Source organism: Myotis brandtii, unplaced genomic scaffold (genome assembly GCF_000412655.1).
Source record: "Myotis brandtii unplaced genomic scaffold, ASM41265v1 scaffold606, whole genome shotgun sequence".
In the NCBI taxonomy this organism is placed as follows: Eukaryota; Metazoa; Chordata; class Mammalia; order Chiroptera; family Vespertilionidae; genus Myotis; species Myotis brandtii.
In genome coordinates this window covers 908,079-926,594 of record NW_005370297.1, presented here as the reverse complement: position 1 = coordinate 926,594, position 18,516 = coordinate 908,079, and the positions used below count along the sequence as shown (strand labels likewise).

General features: G+C 39.2%; 1 protein-coding gene and 1 pseudogene across 18 annotated transcripts in view; one reads left to right on the top strand and one right to left on the bottom strand.

Moving 5' to 3' along the window:
• The window catches only part of PTPRD (protein tyrosine phosphatase, receptor type, D), an 865,179-nt gene that overhangs the window by 289,221 nt on the left and 557,442 nt on the right, over positions 1 to 18,516 (top strand). The gene's annotated exons all lie outside the window — the stretch shown is intronic.
• Positions 4,088 to 4,587, bottom strand: LOC106728399 (annotated as a pseudogene).

Here is an 18,516-nt window from a genome sequence, read left to right as displayed (position 1 = left end):
AACATTGTAAGGAGAAAATAAAAGATGTTAGTTCAACAGCACTTTAAAGGTTGAAAAGCCATCATCTGGCCAGAGAAATTACCAAACTTAGGATGTGGGTCCTTAAAAATATGGAACGTATGATATTCATGTTGCTTTTAAAAAAGTTTGCCATGTGTCTCTCTGCACTTCAGACCTACAGATTTATCTACACAAATAAACCTAACCTATGCATGCTTAAAACTGATCTTGGAAAACTTAAACTTTGGCATTTCGAATGAAGCTGAGCTAGATTACTAATTATTTTTGCATTGGGCAATATGTGGTACAAATTAGCAACACAGACTCCATTTGTTTCTTCAGGGTCATTGTGAATAAGTTTATTGAGCAGTCCACCGGCAGGGTATGGGCAATATCCTGTGTGGAGACAGATTATCCTGGGCCAGCCAGGAGGGGAAAAGAGAGCTTATTCTTTATTCCGAAGTGTGCTCTAGTCCCCCATCCTTTTCACACATTCAAAGGAAATTCAGCTCATCTGGAGTGCCATAATATACACAGAAAAAATAACACCTTTAAGGGCAACCAGAGAGAAAGGCTGAGGAAAAGGTCAAGTTCATGCATATCTATGAAAGCAGGAACAGAGATGCAAACCGTGGCCAAATTTAAATCACCACAGAAATCTTTACTTTGGAACTGCTTGGTTTGCGTTAATCGTAAACATTGGTTGGTTTGCATGTAACATTAAGTCCTTTAACTTCATCTTCACTTTCGACCACCCATATAGAGGAAATGACTGATAAAGGATGACCTTACAGACAGACAATGTTCAATTTCATTTTTCCCTACTCATAATTCTAATCTTTCATGCCATTTAGATCATGAAGAGTTTTTCTTCTCATTCTGGCCTTATTGCCCTACAATCTTGTCTAGTTTCGAGTTTGTGTCCTCAGCCAGTTTTAGTGAGTATGCACACCAAAAATGTTCATACATGCTCATTTCAGTGGGGAAATGTGGTGTATATTTATCTACCAGGAAAAAAATTTTTAGTTGAGTTGATTTTTACCTCAATTTTATGAAAATACGCACTGTAAGTGTACCATCAGCATGGCAGTTTCACTACAGTACATTTGTTCTTTCAGAAACATGTCAAAAGATCACAGTAATACATGATTATTTGTATTTTTTACAAATAAAATTGCAACTAAATGTAATGTGTGACCTTTCATTGGATCCCATATTGAAAAATACACAGCTATAGAATTGGAAATTTAAATGTGGGTATGTATTACATAATACTGTGATATCAATGTTAAATTTCCTGAGTTTTATAACTTTACTTTGGTTATGGAAAGAATGTCCTAGTTCTTAGGAGATACATACTGAATTATTTAAGGGTGAGGTACTATGATGACTGCAACTAATTTACAAATGATCCACAAAAACAGAAAGAAGGAACAATAAAGCCAATGTGGTAAAATACAATTGATAAAGGGAATATGAGTGTCCATTGTAGTATCTTGCAACTTTTATATAGCCCTGACATTTTCAAAATAAAAAAGTTGGAGGAAATTCAATAATACACATATAAGCAAATTTAAGCTTGTTGCTTTAAAATTGTACTGCAATAAACTTCTTTGAATCTTTTGTAAATAGGAGAGCTAGAAATACATAAATAATTGAAACATAAAACAAGATTTAGGTCAGCTATTGTTACCATGAACTTTACCCAATTCACTTGTGGCATATTGCTTTACAGAGCAGTATTTGAAAAATAATCAAGTTTCACACAAAAAATTTTAAGGTAGAAAATCATAAAAGTTTCAGCTAGTTTTACTGATAAGACAAAGCTAAGATTCAAAGAAAATCATTCCTTACTATAATGCATTAATATGTAGCATTGAAATATTTTTTTATTTGTTTTTATTTTTGAAAGGTTTACAACATATTCTGCAATGTTTGGGGATACTTAATGTTAGAGCTATTTCTTATAATCCAACATTTATCCTTGCTGTTGTTGGGAATTTTTTCAAACCTACTGATTTGAAAACTTTGAAAAGTGATTAATATAGTTGAAATATAATACCCTCTTTGGGAAGGTGTGTAGCTTGGAAAAATATTCATTCAATGACATAATACTTTAAAGCAAGACTAATAAGATGATGAATAACTAAATGTTGGCTCCATGCTTTTTCTAGCAATCATGGACCTTTCCCTGTTTATGTTTCTGAAGTTACCCTTCTCTACAAGTCGCTTGCCCCGATTAATAGAATGTGACTAGGTTTTAGAGTCAGATAGGCTCCTAAACCACCTACTAACTTTGATTCCTTAGGCAAATTCTGCAATGGATCTAGGTTCCTGAATTTGGTGAGACTGGTCACTATTTGACTTCTCTTTATTCAAGAAGATAAGGACAAGGTAAGACTGATCCTCAGTCTTAATTCATACATTTTTTGTTACTACCTTAAGACTTGTGAAGTCTTCAATAATTATTCTTTAAAAATAAAAAATCTAAACTCTTCATTACAATTACTTGACTTCAAATGAGCCTCTAAATCACCATATACTATGTGTCTTATAGACAGATTCACAAAGTCTTATTTCCCTTTTTTCCTAAAAGATTGTGATCTATGACAACATTTCTCAAACATTAAAGTACATACAGATCATCAAGTATCTTATTAAAAATGCATATTATGTTTAATAGATCTGGGTTAGAGCATGAGACTCTGAATTAGTAACAGTCTCCCAAATTACAGTGAAGTTGCTGGTCCACCACCCACACTTTGAAAAGCAAGGGAGTCTATACATGGCAATACTACAAGCATAAGCCCAGAAACTCAGGTGGAAGGTTAAATTCTATTAAAATTAATATATAACATGAATAAATATATCATGGATAGGAATAATAATATATTAACAAATTAATGGAAAGTAAGTATAAAGAAACATTAAATCTGAATCCCCCACCTAGCCGGCATGGCTCTGTGGTTGAGCATCCACCTATGAACCAGGAGATAATGGTTTGATAGTTCAATTCCCAATCAGGGCACATGCCCAGGTTGCAGGCTTGATCCCCAGTAGGGAATGTGCAGGAGGCATCCTATCAATGATTCTCTCTCATCATTGATGTTTCTATCTCTCTTTCCCTCCCTGAAATCAGTAAAAATATATTCTTAAAATAAATCTGAATTCCTCTTTTTACAGATAAGAAAATTGAGATTCAGTGAATTTTATAGACTTACTCAGAATATCTGTGCCTGCCATTGTCTCTAATTTCAGGGAAGGATTTCCTTATCTTTTATACATATTAAAATCAGTATGACTATTTTTTAAAATATATTTTATTGATTTTTACAGAGAGGAAGGGAAAGGGATAGAGAGTTAGAAACATCAACAAGAGAGAAACATCCATCAGCTGCCTCCTACACGCCCCCTATTGGGGATCGAGCTCACAAACAAGGCACATGCCCTTGACTGGAATCAAACCTGGAAGCCTTCTTCAGTCTGCAGGCCGATGCTCTATCCACTGAGCCAAACCAGTTAGGGTGCAGTATGACCAGAAAAGGGAACTATAAAGTCAGACCAAGGAGATCTAGAATGAGAAAGTGCTGACCTCAAACAATCCTGTATAATAAAAGGCTAATATGCAAATCGACTGAATGGCGGAATGACTGGTCGCTATGCTGTGCACTGACCACCATGGGGCAGACACTCAATGCAGAAGCTGCCCTCTAGTGGTTAGTGCACTTCCATAGAGGGAGGGCCACTCAGCCAGAAGCTGGGTTCATGGCTGGTGAGAGCAGTGGCAGTGGCGGGAGCCTCTCCCACCTCTGTGGCAGGCAGTCAGTAAGGAGTGAGGGGTCCTGGACTGCTAGAGCCCTGGACTGTGAGAGGGATGTCTGAGTGCAGGCTTAGGCAGATATCCCCCAAGGACTCCTTTACTGTGATAGGGCATAGGCTGGGCTGAGGGACACACCCCCCAGGTGCATGAATTTTGTGCACCAGGCCTCTAGCGAATAATATGATCCAGTTACAAAATGGGTATTTTGATTTCCTTTAAATGATTTTTTTGGGGAAAAGACACCATTCTCTTTTGTTTTTACACTTATCATGCCATGAATTCATAGGGGATGGCTTCCAGCAGCTCAAGCTCCTTTCCATTGGTTCTCACAAAGAGTGCTTCTCGGGGCGGAGCAGGCTGACACATCAGTTGAACCCAGACACATTTGTCTTTGGCTTCCTTCTTTTTCTGATCATTTTCCTTCACATGTTTCAGGAAGCCATCTCAACTCTTAGAGTGCTTAATATGCTCAATACATATGTTAATTCTCTTGGCAAGACTATTACCCTTAACTTGCTTATTCACAACAATGCCCACTGCATGCTGGGTGACATCGTAGACTCTTAAAGTTTTGCCATGGGAACATTTGTAGGGCATTCCTTTTTGAACAGTGCCCATTCCCTTGGTGTCTACAATATCACCTTTCTTGTAGATTCACACGTATGTGACCAAAGGAACAACTACATGTTTTCTAAAAGGCCTAGAGAACAGATAGCCGGTGCCTCTCCTCTTTCCCTTTGTGTTAGTCATTTTGGTGAATTACTGGGAGATGGTGGTCTTGGCCAAAGCAGTTTTAAGTAATTTATTTTCTGAGTTAAGTTACATTAGTGTAGCCTGTGGCTCAGGAGTGGTCAGAGAAGTAAGGGAAAGAGCTAAGTGCTGGGAATCAGGACGCCTAAGTTCTAGCCGCAACTCTGCCACTATAGTATTTTACTCCTGGGAGCTTGGACACGTTACTCCAATTTCATGAAGCATTTTCTATTTGTTTGTCATCTGTCAAATGAAGATAAGAATTGTTGCCCTACTTGCCTCATGCTGCTCTAGTGAAGCAATAGATGGAGAACAAATGTGCAAAATTAACAGTGCTCTACAGATGATCATTGTTCTTACCATGATTATTAATATTTATGAGTAGTGCCCTTTCCACTGTCATCATTGAGGAAAGGGATCTTTGCTATCAACTTATTTCTTTCTTTTCTGAGCTCCTCGTTTGTTTCTCTCTTTTCTGAAACTTTTCCCAGCCAGTTTAGGTGTCTATCTGAGCTCAAGTTTTTATCCACCAGAGACAATCAGATGGATTCAGAAAATACAAATGTTGGCTTTGTGTCACGGTGTACATGGCTTTCTCACTGGGACATGTGCAAAGCTATTGACTTTCAACGAAGCCATCAAGACCACTAAAAAAACACTCTTGTTCCTCTCATTTTTTGCCCCTTCTAGTATCTGTTCTGATTCCCCACTTGCATGCCTCCTGGTGTTGTCCTTTTCCTCCTTTTTAAATCTGATAACACCTACTGATGTCAACACTGTTAATTGTCACTTACCTGTACTTATGTCAGCAGGACATTTTTTCATTTCAGAAAAAATAAAAATCGGAGTTGAAATGAACGATATAAAGCTGCCAGTTTCAGCTTTCATAGGCAGAAATAGAAGTTAAATCAATATGGTCTCTAGACAGCTTTGCTGAAATCTTATGCTAAACCAAGCATTTGTTTTATAACTGCAATCCTAGTCAGTGATGGGTTCTTTGGGACTATGTTCCCCCATATTTAATTTGTATGCAGTGCTAATTTGGTTTATTACTTACAAACATGACTGTCTTTTCTCTGCATGTTGAAAACTCCACAGAAAGGCCTTGTAGCACTTATATTATGCTATTGTCACCACAACATCATGGCCATCCCCAACCGATTGTAGTACATCAGTATAATCACAATTGGAACTCAGTTCAACATCCCATTTCAGGGTCAAACTCTGGCCAAACAGTGGTCCGAAATGAAGGCTCATTATTTTAAAATTAATAATAGCATCACTCAAAATAAATAGTGTGAACCCCTCAGTGTACAACACGAAGTTTGTGTTTATTACTTTTATGACTGTGCTTTTAAAATTATTACACTGCTTTTGGTTGAGCAATTAGGAGTCTTACAAATCCTAAGCAAAATCTAAAATTTTTTTTTTACTGCCATATTCTTTAAAAGTCCACATGTCTATTCTTGTGCACATGTTTTAAAATTGATTTCAGAGAGAGGAAGGGAGAGGGAGAGAGAGAGAAACATTTATGAGGGAGAAACATCATGGGCTGCTTCCTACATGCCCCTTCTGGGAATGGAGCCCACAGTGCAGTCATGTGCCCTGACTGGGAATCAAACTGGCGACCTCCTGGTGCATGGGACAATGCTCAACCCACTGAGCTACACCAGCCAGGCTCTTGTGCACATTTTAATGATAACCTGTTGCTACCTTTTAGAATACATTCTCGATGCATTAAAAGTGATATGTATTAGCTACTAAAGATGGATTTCTCCATAATAATTCCCTTGAACCTAATTATTTTACTCGACATTCTGAACAAAGGACTTAGCTAGTACTGTCACGTAAGTCCACTCTCTGTGTTAGAGATGACCAGCAATTGGTGAGTAGAACAGTACACCACCGCGTTTAGTAATGTTTTTATACATGCCTACATTCCCCAAAGATCTTGGTAAAATATTTCAAAAAATAATAAAAATACACCCAAAAAGAAAGGCATGTACAAGTGCACTTGGACTAATTTGGATTTGTTTTTTCAGGAAGATTCGCGTTTCCAAATCCTCTGTTTGCTCCCATTCTAAAAACTTTCACAAACACTTACTGCTCTTTAAATGTCTAGACTTTAACGGGATGAACTGCTCCCATTTGACTGTCTAAGGCACCATGCTGCCTGCCAAGTCCTCACCCACAAGGACACCTAAAACATGCACACACTAGCATCTGGGCGAGATTTCTCAACCCCCATGGTGACACATCGCAAATGCTAGTGAAAGGAGAAATGCTCACTTTTGTGGGTTCCAAGCCTCTGCTCCAGTCTAAACACAGGCTGTTTCCTTGAAACCACCCTCAACAACCTCCCCACAACTGCTTCTGGCCATGAAGCAGCCACCACTTGCAGGATGGGGAGAGCAGAAATGGAAACAATCTGTTTTGCAAGCACTTTCCCAGCAAATTTCTGCCTTGAGACCTTAATGCCACCATCCCAGTGTCAGCTGCTGTTACTGTCTCTCCACAGTCAGAGGTGGGGGATGTGCTCATCTCCATTTAAACAACAGCCAAACTGCAGAAACTCAATCCCATTGTCTTGAATTTTGCGACTGCTTGAGTTCAAGTGTGAGAGCACTGTCCATTTTGAAATTACAGGAACCCAGAGTCGGTCTATGTTCAACTTGCTTTTGTTCAAGAGGCCCTGCTACCTTTAGTTTTAAAGTGTTATAAGTTAAAAGAGAAACACCACTCAACGGACCCCGGTTCAGAGTGATAATTGTGGGGCTCCTGGAGTAGGCCTCTTTAAAGTATATGCTAGATGATTTTATAAACCCCGCTCAGCAGATATCTAATCTTTTCATCTTACCTATGTCTCCATTAGCTCTGTACTAGAAGGCAGCAGCTCTAAAGAGAGAGGGGGAAAAAATGTTTCGATACAGGAGTTTATGGAGGGAGACATTTGATGGGTGGATCACTGATGCAGATAATCCAAAACAGTGAATTTCCATGAAGTGAAATTAAGCACCCAGTTTGTATTGCATTACTGCCTATTTTTCTTCTGAATTATATTTTGCTTTTTTCAAATGAGCGATTGAAACATGAAAGGTAGTCTCCTTATATATAAAACGAATGTATCTTGTTAAATAGTAAAATATGACACATTATTTCTCCACTTACAATGGCCCTTCACAGATAGCTTGTCTAGCTAATATACGGGATGTTCTGCATCCTGAATCATTATGCCAGGGTTGTCAACAATTGAATAATATATGTCACCAGTGGGGAAAAAGGTAACCTGGCTGTTTCTGAGAGAACTGGGAAAAAAAATCCATCAAGATTTTATCCTTACCCAAGTCATATGGATTAGAAATTCAATTAGTTTATTTGGTACAAAAAATGTAAGTTCACCCAACCTCATTCATTTTTTTTTTTGGAATACCATTCTATAGGTAACATTTATTAACTTGATTGTTTTCCAGTTATTCAATTCAAAAAATAAATAATTCAAATGATTGTCAAGGAATGGAGATCTAAATTGCCATCTTCATTTTAAGTAATTAATAATTTAATAATTATTTGTAAAAAATAAATAATTCAAATGATTGTCAAGAAAAGAGCTAGAACTGCCAGGATACCTGTGATGGGGTCAGTCTTCACTTAGGATTCCCTCTGTCACTCTCTCTGAACCTTCAGTGTCTTTTAACTTCCCTCTATTCCTAACTCTTTGCTTCCAAGTACAGGAGGGTTCTGGTGTCATTTTAAAAGTGAAAATAAGGTCCCTTTCCTTCAGAAATTTATAATGCAACTGAGAGGCACACATCCCTATGTAGGAGAGAACATGAGTGAAAATGGATAATGTGGTAGAGATCACGCATAAAGAGTGGAAGGCATGGGAAGTAAGTGTGACAATGGATAAGGTTAGAAAGCTTCCTGAAAGGAGTGGGATTAGTACAGGGAAGTTAGAAATGGATGAGGGTTAATGGAGAAGAGTGGGAGAGGGCTTTTGACAGCCATGATTCGGCCAATTAATCAGAGACACGGTGTCATAGGTGTTGATCACTAGCTTGAACATAATCAGTGCTTAATTTATACACATTTTACAGTTTATACAGTGTTTTGCCTACATTATCTCATTTGCTTTTGACCATGGTTGTATGATTTAGACAAAAGGGGTGTTACTAACCCCTACATGGTAAATAAAGGATTTGAGGACTAGAGAAGTTTGGGGTCCAGCTTGAACTTCATACAGTAAGAAAGTGACAGGGATAGAATCAAATATTTTGTCATCCAGCTCGGCATTCTCTCCAGTAGTGTGCATGTCCACCCTCTGAAGGTGCCAAAATGCCTGCCAGGCTCCCATAGCAGACCCCTTCCTTCTTGGTCAGGCCCTTTCATCAGGGACCTATGGAAGCATTGGACAGCCAGGTACTGAGTTTGGGGTCCACCTTGAGGTGTGCCTCACCAAAAAATGTCTATCTGTGTTGCTTTACTAGAACAGTGTAGCTCTTTATCAAGGTCCCCTCTGAGAATATCAGAAATCTTCAGTGTCAGGTACAAATCTGTATGTATGTCTTCTGTGTCTGCTTTTAGAGCAGACAACATTGGTATGTGACAGCTCCTCTCAGAGTTTTACTTCATATTTCAAACCCCAGAAGTCCTTTCCAATCCCTTCAGTCTGTATGTTTTCCTCCCATTTAAATTCCAGCCAAGCTCAGACTGTATGTTCATGAACATTCTAAGAAAAAGGTACCTCTCTTTTGTAAATATCTCAAATACGTATTGTCTTTTCACTCATTTACCTGTTAGTCAGTCTTCATGCACCCTGAGAAGAGTGTCCAGGTCAAATGCTTCCTTTATGTTCTCCACAGCAGGGAGCCCAAGAACATGTAACAGTTCTTGATTGGTGGATTTTGATCTCTGTTTCTACCTCAACCACGTGAAATAATGTGATTATATTGTCAGAGTTTCATAACAAAATTAAGTTTCACAATAAAAATGACTATCAGCAAATATGATTTATCATCACGCATTTACCAGGATTTTATGTATATTATAATTTTTCCTATTTAAAAACTTTCCTTTAATTTTTTTTAGAGTGGTCTTGTTTCTGTAGTTAACTACATAAAATTGGAGCTAACATGTTTTGATCTCAAAACAAATTTTGTATTAATTGATTGTTTATATTGTTGGTAAGTCTTCTGGTCAACAGCAGGCTATTGTAATTAGATTTGGGGGGAGTCAATCTATGGATTTTGAACTGCATGGGAAGGGAGTCAGCACTCCCAATCCCCTCATTGTTCAAGGGTCAACTGTATTAATTTCTTGATCCATTTGTGATGAAAAAAAAAATCTGAATCTATAATATAGATTCTAAAGAACTAAAGGAGGTGTTTTGTGTACGGAGGGGAACTTTAACTCTGTACAAATTAATAGTTACTTTCCATAATCTTTCTGGGAGTTACATATACACAGGCCAATTGAATCATGAAATTAAATCTAAAATTCTTCAAGTCACACAGACTATGGGATGACATTATTTTAGGATTATCTATCTCTCTTCATTAATCTATTGTAGAATAAACAGTTTTATTAACTTTTCCCCTAGCATTTGTGCATGGTGATAACTAGTTCTAAATTTTTTTACTAAAGTTAGATATTAGATTGTGATTCTTTATAATGAAATTTCATTCATCACTGGGCCAGTGTTAAATTCCTAGTGTTCCATGTGCTATTTTAAGCTTGGGTAAAATTTCTGCCATCTATATTAGTTTCAGTAAATGAACAAACCACGAGCATATACTTTTCTACCATATTATTTCAAGCATAATGTTATTAGAAGCTATTGTGCTTGGAGACAAAGGCAATCATGTCCCACAACCGATTCTGAAGGCAATGGGAAATTGAGAAAGTAGTTTAATAAACAGATGCTTCCTTTGCCTTTTTAAAGAAAATCGGATTTATTTGAGCAGCTTTCTTCATATAATACAATCTACATGTTTTAAAGGCAATCATGTCCCCCAGTTTATTCTCTTAAATGAAATCGCGACTGCTCATAGCAGTCTTCCCCGGACTCGCCCCATGTCATCACTCTGATTTGTGGACTGGGACTGAAAAGAGAGAGGGAATAAAATTCCACAAGTACTTAGGATTTAGAAGAAGAGCAACTGAAGTTTTAAATAGCTCTCTTGATTTTTTTTTAAATAAAATGTTTACAAGAGCAAACTACAGGGGGCAGCAAATATTAAGAGGCTCTCAGGATCATGCTGAACCTTGGAACTAAAGATTCCGGGGCCGCTCCACTTCTCTCTGATGGAAATGCCCATCTTTAACATGAGACATATCGTTATCTCATTGCTTTAGTTTCAAGATACATAAGAGTTAAATCTAGGAGGCTTTCCCCATCCATCTTTATACAATAAGCTGAGGTCCAGAGGTGTCTGTCACATGTCACAGTATTCTTTGTCTTCTTTAAATTCTGCAATCAAGTTGATGTGCTGAAGTGACATGGATTAAACACCTTGGGATCAGCTGAGCATGAAAGTGAGGGCAGCGGCACAGGCACGGCACACATACAGGGTACGCAGTGCACGACAAAGGGCATTTTGTTCTCTATTTTATTTGCTCAGGGTGAGATGAGTACTCTTGGACTTTGCTGATACATCTCCCACACTGTTTGAGGTTTCATTATCTGAGAGAGTTTTCAAACACTTGGTATGTTTAAAATCAAACACACCATCACTGGCTTTCCCAAATAAAACTCAGCCTGTTTTCATAAGGGCAGAGAAAGTGAGTACAGATTACCCATTAATAGTGTTGAACTTGACTTACACTTTTATTTTGAGGACCAAAGAGAGGGAGATTGCCAGACCCTCATTGAAGAGCTTTGATGTTATCCTGGTGCCGCTTAGAAAATACTATCTCACGGGGAGGCTTGGTGTGGTCTCGTCTCCCTTTTCTGGGAAAGTCTGAAAGGCAGAGAAAGAAGGATTGTTATTCTTTCAACCACCTCAAAACCTATGTTTTAAAATATCAACAGGTAATAGGAGGGTTGCAAAGCTCTTTAATTGTTGATAAATAGACTTACTGACAGAGTATTGGCCATGCACATGACTGAAAGGCAGAAGCGAAATCTGTTTCCAACATAAACATTGCAAATGTAAAGCTTGTGATGACTTACATGCTAGAGGACAGCACTGACCCGGGCTAAGGAGTGAGGAGACTGCAGTTATATTTTGGTTTTGCCGCAGCAAATCTGCTGTGATCTCTGGCTTCATGTCTTGTTGTCTATCACTGCCAACCGGTGCCATCTCCTATCTGTAGTTCTTAACTTGATTTGCTCCTGTGCTCCCTTTTCTCACAACGAAGTACTGCAAATAAATAGCAAGGGACAGGAAGTATAAAATCACCTCTGAACCCATCCATCCAGAGCAAATAAATATTAGTTTGCCATATGATCCTCAATTTCTTCTTCTTTAAAAATATATTATTAATTTCAGAGAGGAAAGAAGAGGGAGAGAGAGAAAGAAACATCAATGATGAGAGAGAATCATTGATCAGCTATCTCCTGCATGCCCCACACTGGGCTCCCCATAACCCAGGCATATACCCTGACCAGTAATTGAACCGTGATCTTCTGGTTCATAGATCAGCACTCAACCACTGAGCCATGCCTGACAGGAAATTTTTTTTCTTTATCAAATAGTATTTTACACATTTTTTTTTTTGGCAATATCACATACATTCAGAAAAGTGAACATTTTTTTTTTATAAACTGAAAACACCTATGTAACTGGAACCAAAATCAAGAAAGAAGACATTTTACCAACACTAGGGAAGACCCACTCTACATCCTCCCTCCCCATCACCACAGGGGAGCCTGTTATCCTGACTCCTACCAAGATACATTGGCTTTGATTTGGGGTTTTGTTTCTGTTTTATATAAATCACACAGTATGTACTTTTTGCTATCTGGTTTCATTTGCTCAACTTCCTGGATAAGCAAATTAAATCTGCGAGATCTATTCATTCAGTTGTGTATAGTCGTAGATCCTTTATTCTTGGTGCTGCATGGTATTCCATTGTCTGCATATCTCCTGAATTATTTTACAAAATAAAATGTCAGGGACACAAGATACAATAAGTTTGAGCTATGTATCCTATCTATTGTTTTTTACTTAGTCTACATAAATAGATGTATCCATTAATTATATGTAATACTGTTCTGTGTGCTTTGAATTTTACATCAGTAATGCCTTACTACATATACATATCATTTTCCAAGTGCTTTTCCTCTCTCAATATTATGCTAAAGATGTGTTTCCATTTTTTTAAAATATATTTTATTGATTTTTTACAGAGAGGAAGGGAGAGGGACAGAGAGTTTGAAACATCGATCAGCTGCCTCCTGCACACCCCACACTGGGGATGTGCCCACAACCAAGGCACATGCCCTTGACCGGAATCGAACCCGGGACCCTTGAGTCTGCAGGCGGACGCTCTATCCACTGAGCCAAACCGGTTAGGGCGTGTTTCCATTTTTATACATGTATACTTAGTCTGTTTTCATTTCTGGGTAGTGGTCCACCGAATGTACTACATTTTAAATTCTAGATCCTGTCGATGACCACTTAGGTTAGATCCTCCCTGTGCTTATGTATGCTGCATTCCTGGTCAGAGAGTGTGCCCACCTCCACCTTTACTGCATAGCACCAAACTGCTCTCAAAGCAGGTGTGCAGAAAACTAACCGAGGCCACTTCACATGTGTCAACACTTGTAATTATCAGAGTTATATATGTCTGTTTGTGTCTTACTGTTTTTTTGCCAGTTTGCTGGGGGTGGAAAGGCATGTTCCTGATGGCTGGTGATGTTGGGCTTTATGGCCATTTCTTGCTCATTTCACTTTCTGTCTCTCCACAAGCCTTTGTTCCCCCTTCCTTGCCCAGCACTCAGCTTCCTGCTCTACTTTCCTTGCAGATTTTGCAGGTGGCAATACAGATGTTTGTCTCTTTCTCTCCCCTCTTAAGTAACAAAAGGGGGCTGTCATCCAACACAATGCTAATTCATCCAAGGCTAATCTGTTCACCTATTCTCTTTATCAGCTCCCTCCTGTCTCACTGTAGTTGGCCTCTACTATGCCACTGAAATGGACTTCAGGATTACCAATGACATATTAATTTCTGTGACTCACTTTATTGTCCTCATCTTACTTCAATTCTATGATCCCCATGCCTCTACCTCATCATATACTCTTCCGTCATTTATTGAATACTTAGTGGCCTTTCATTTTTCTGCATCTTTGCATGTCTACTACCTGGTAATATTACCCCCTCCTCTCAACCTCAAAATTGGTGGTTCTTTTTCTGAGCCCATATAGAACCTTGGCAGCACCATAACACACACACACACACACACACACACACACACACACACACATGCACGCACGCACGCGCGCGCTCAACTGTTGTACTATAATTGAAGGATTTGAGTTTCTGTATCCTCAGTGCCTAACCCAGAGTCTTGGCAAATGTTTGTGGAATGAATCAATACATTGGGCTTTTCTCTGGGTTCTCTTTCAGTTCTAGCTCACCGGTTCAGAGTTTGTGGTCATGAAATTGGGGCCTCTTTCTTCCCATGCTGCCTCCCCCGTGCATTTGTCTGAGTTGTTTTCTTCTACTGGAGGAGTCTTTTGCTAGAACCCAAGGGGTTCTACCCTGGTCTGAACAAAATTCCTGTCCTAAGCGGAGATACAGCAGCCTGGATGGAGGAGCCAGTCACACTGAGTCCCCCTTAGGACTGAGGACAGCAGTTGGGGAGATGATGCCCATTGTGGAACTGCATTCCTTCTCTTCCAATCCCTGAGCCCACTACACTGAGAAAAGAAAAGTAGGAAGTGAGGAAGAGGAAAGAGGAGAGGATATGAATGAATTGAAAGAAAGTAAGAGCTCACAAGGGGAACCCAGCCAGTGTGATTCAGTGGTTGAGCATCGACCTATGAACCATGGAGTCACAGTTTGATTCCTGGTCAGGGCACATGCCCAGGTTGCGGGCTAGATCCCAGTGTGGGCGTGCAGGAGGTAGCTGATCAATCCTCTCTCATCATTGATGTTTCTATCTCTCTCTTCCTCTCCCTTCCTCTTTGAAATAAATAAAAATATATATTTTTTAAAAAGAGCTCACAAGGGGATGTTAAGATGAAGATAATCACAAGGGTGTTTATCCCACTGAGAAGAGCAGGGATAAAATTAAATTCACAGACAGAGATACTTTTATTTAGATCACTTAAGTCTGCCCCCTGCAAGACTGCTGGATCCCACGGGGGGCTTCACAGAGTGATACTCTTTTGTTCCAAGCCGTTTCTAGAACTCTGTGGCCATTCCTACTAAATGTTTTTGCCACCTCACTCCTTGTAAAGGGCACCATCCACACATGACTTGGCCCAATCTCGCCCTGTAAAGTGTGTGAGTATCTCCTGCTTCTATTGCTACAGGCAACTAGCAGGGGGCAGAATTCAGGCCATTGTATGGCTTCCCTATTAAGGAGAAATTGCTGTTTTCTAGAAGCAGAACTTGCTACTTTTGAACTGTATTTAGCTAATTCATGCATATAAAAAAAAGGGGCCCTGTATGTGTTAGCATTGTCTTTTAAAGATCTCATTTCTCCATGTGTTAATGCTACTTAAAAAAAAGAAATGTTAGGTTGATTCAAAGTATCCTGCCTATTCCCAAAGACCTTAATCCTTATTTTAAAGTAATACATTTCACTTCAAAAAACAACAACCCATGATTTATTTCCATTTTACAATGATAAACTTCATCCCATCAGTAATCTTAAAAAACTGTTGAACTTGGTCAATGACTGAAAAGCCCTCTCTTTCTCATTTCCTCACCGAGACAGACAGCTGTTGGCTGTGGCCCCCTCGCCACCGCATTTGAGCTGCTTTCACAAGGAAATAACAAATGAAAATAGGCAATTATAATCGCAACTTGCCTCCTAGAGCCCAATGTTCCTGGAAAAACTGCTGTGCCATTTAAATAGCAGATAGATGATCTGCTTGCCTACGGTGGTAGGGAAGGCCAGGCTCTCTAAAGAGAAGTCAAATGTAGCTCAAAATGGGAATGGAGATCGCTCTAGGAACAGAGATCTTTAAGGTCATCTGGAAGTAGCTACCTAATAAGTATATGAAAATAAAGAACTTTCCAAGTAAAGGTCCAAGCCACCCCTTGTTTAATAACATTTCTTTCTTTCTTTGTGTGTTTTTGTTTTTGTGTGTGTATGTGTTTTTTTTATCACACGACCATGCTGACCTGACCCCTGACCCTAGAGAATAATTCTACCCAGAGACAGCTCTGTGTCATCTGTGAGTCTCCAAGTAAAGATGAAGGGAATCAGTATCAACTTAGTTGACAAAGATCTCTTCCAGAGCCCTGGCCAGTTTGCTCAGTGGTTAGAGTGTCAGCCCTTGGACCAAAGAGTTATGGGTTCTATTCCTGGTCAAGGGCACCTACCTCAGTTGCAGGCTCAAACTCCGGCCCTGGGTCTGGGCGGGGCAACCAACTGATATGTCTCACACCCCCCCCCCCCCCCTCCCCCCCCCCCCCCCCTCTAAAAAAAAAAAAAAAATCAATGGAAAAAATATCCTCGGATGAGGATTTATAAAAAAATCTCTGCCAGAGACCAGTGCCTTCTTAGACTTCTTAGACAAATAGGGATGTGAAATGGAAACAAGGGGCCAAAGAGCCGCATGTGGCTCGCGAGCCGCAGTTTGCCAACCACTGCCCTAGCATATTACACCCAGAAAAGGAACAGTTTCCTAATCTATCTAGGTAATGCTACCCTGCTGTATGTTTCATTCTCAGTCCATTTCATACAATAAAGGGCATCAATGCCAAGGTAGATATTTACATATTTTTGATAAGAATATTCTCTGGAATATATTTATTTTTATCATGTATCCAATTCAAATATGGGAACAGAGTTAGGCTGGGTGACCTATCGCTCATTCATTCACTTATTAACTCAACATCTAAGTATCTATTATGTTGCCTACTGTGCACAGGGACCTTATTTAAAGCTGAAGATTCAGAGTTGAACAAGACAAATGTGTTATGTTATGTAATGTAATCTCCCCCCGCCACACACACACTATCTTTCTCATTTTCTCTCCTTCATCTCCCTCTATTTCTGATTTTGTTGAATATCACATCATCATCATCATCATGTAGATGTCCAAGCCACAATCCAGGAAACCATCCTGGCTGAAGCTCTTCCCTCCTCTTCATTCCACTAAAATACATTCCTTGGTCCGCACCCTCGTGGCGTTCTGCCTGGACGTTGCAATAGCAAGGACACAGATCTAATAATAAGTGGGCAATGAATTCTCTTGTTTACTATTTTGGGAACAACTAATTTTTTGCATTGAACAATACAATTGATATTCACAATCATCCTATGAAGAAAAGATATTCTCACCTCCTCTGTAGAGAAAACGCAGAGGCTCAGAGAGGTTCCAGGAGCTGCTCGAGGCTTTGAAGCTAGTAAATAGAATAGCCCGGATTTTAATCAAAGGCATTTTGAGTTCAAAGTCCGTGTTCTCTCCACTCTGCCGCACTGTTTTGCATCCACCGTGGTATTCCCTGATTGTGCTGTTCATTCATGGACGTTCCCAGTAGAGGCTCCTTCTTACACACCATTAGCTCATCTCTCCGCGGGGATATTTTATGTCTAAGGTGAGGCACCACAGTTAGAAGCAACCATAAAAGAAAGGAAAAAAACCTCAAGGTGAAGCACTTCATCTTACAAGAACGGACTGTTAGATTGTAGCCCCTGCAGTGGGGGAAAACCCTTGAACAAAAGCCCCTCTTGTAAATGGCATCACAGTTTCGCAGTGGGGGAGAGGAGATACTGTTTTTCATCTTTTTGGTTCTTTGTCTGAAATCTCTTTACAACCAGAACAGTATTGTTTTCTGTTACCTTTTTAGTAATGACAGAGCCAGAAAAGGATATCTACCTTGTATTTAGTCTTCAGAAAACAGTTTTAAGACTGTACCGGGGGTATAATTTCAAGTGTTCAAATGATATCACCCAATTATATAATAAATGTAAAAGCACTTTGGAAATGATAAATGGCCATGTAAATGAGAGGTGTCATGATGTTGGGAGGTAAACATAGTCTTTCATGCGGTATTTGATGAGTGGTCTTTTTAAAGAAAGCAAAAACAACGTAACTAATGCCACCTGATTATTCCGTTAAATAGTGAGTAGCATCATTTTTCTTCCTTTAAAATTTTCACTTTGAAAAAATGCAACCATTTTTCCCTAAAGTCCCTGTCTTTGTGGGTGTGTATAATGAATTTCTTAATGTGTTACATGTTCAGTGCAATAAATCCTGTGGTTTTCTAGGAAGCAAATTCCAGTACGTTCCAGTATGAAAAGATAAGACTGGAGATCAAAGGGCTGATGCGCTATTTTTGCAATTTGTTTGCGTACACTGTTGACATTAGCAGTAGGAGAATCATAAAGGGCAGGTCCTTTCTTATGTGTATTGTGCAGTTTTTAAATGGCAGTTGCAAAAGTGAGTGAGGGATCGACCATTAAAAAGTCTTAAAGAGGTAGTTTTGTTTCCTGCAAGTGTAGATTTCATAACAGCTTCCTTTGAAGTAAAAATTTCATCTCCTTGCAACAGGAACAGGTTTGAAGAAACAAAGCTTCAAGAGGTTCAGATGGGCTGTAAAAAAATGCTGTAATCTCCTACAGGAGAGATGTGATTTATAAGGCAATGTATTTTTTATGACACATCAGTGTTTGCAACAGACCAGGCCAGCAAGTAAGAAGTTCAGCTTTAAAAGGAAAGAGCAGCCACATAACTTTCCTTTACAGGTGTCATTTGGCTTAAGACAACCTTTTCGAACCCACTGACTGAATCATTTTGAATGTGTGCAAGTGGGGTTTGTGTGAC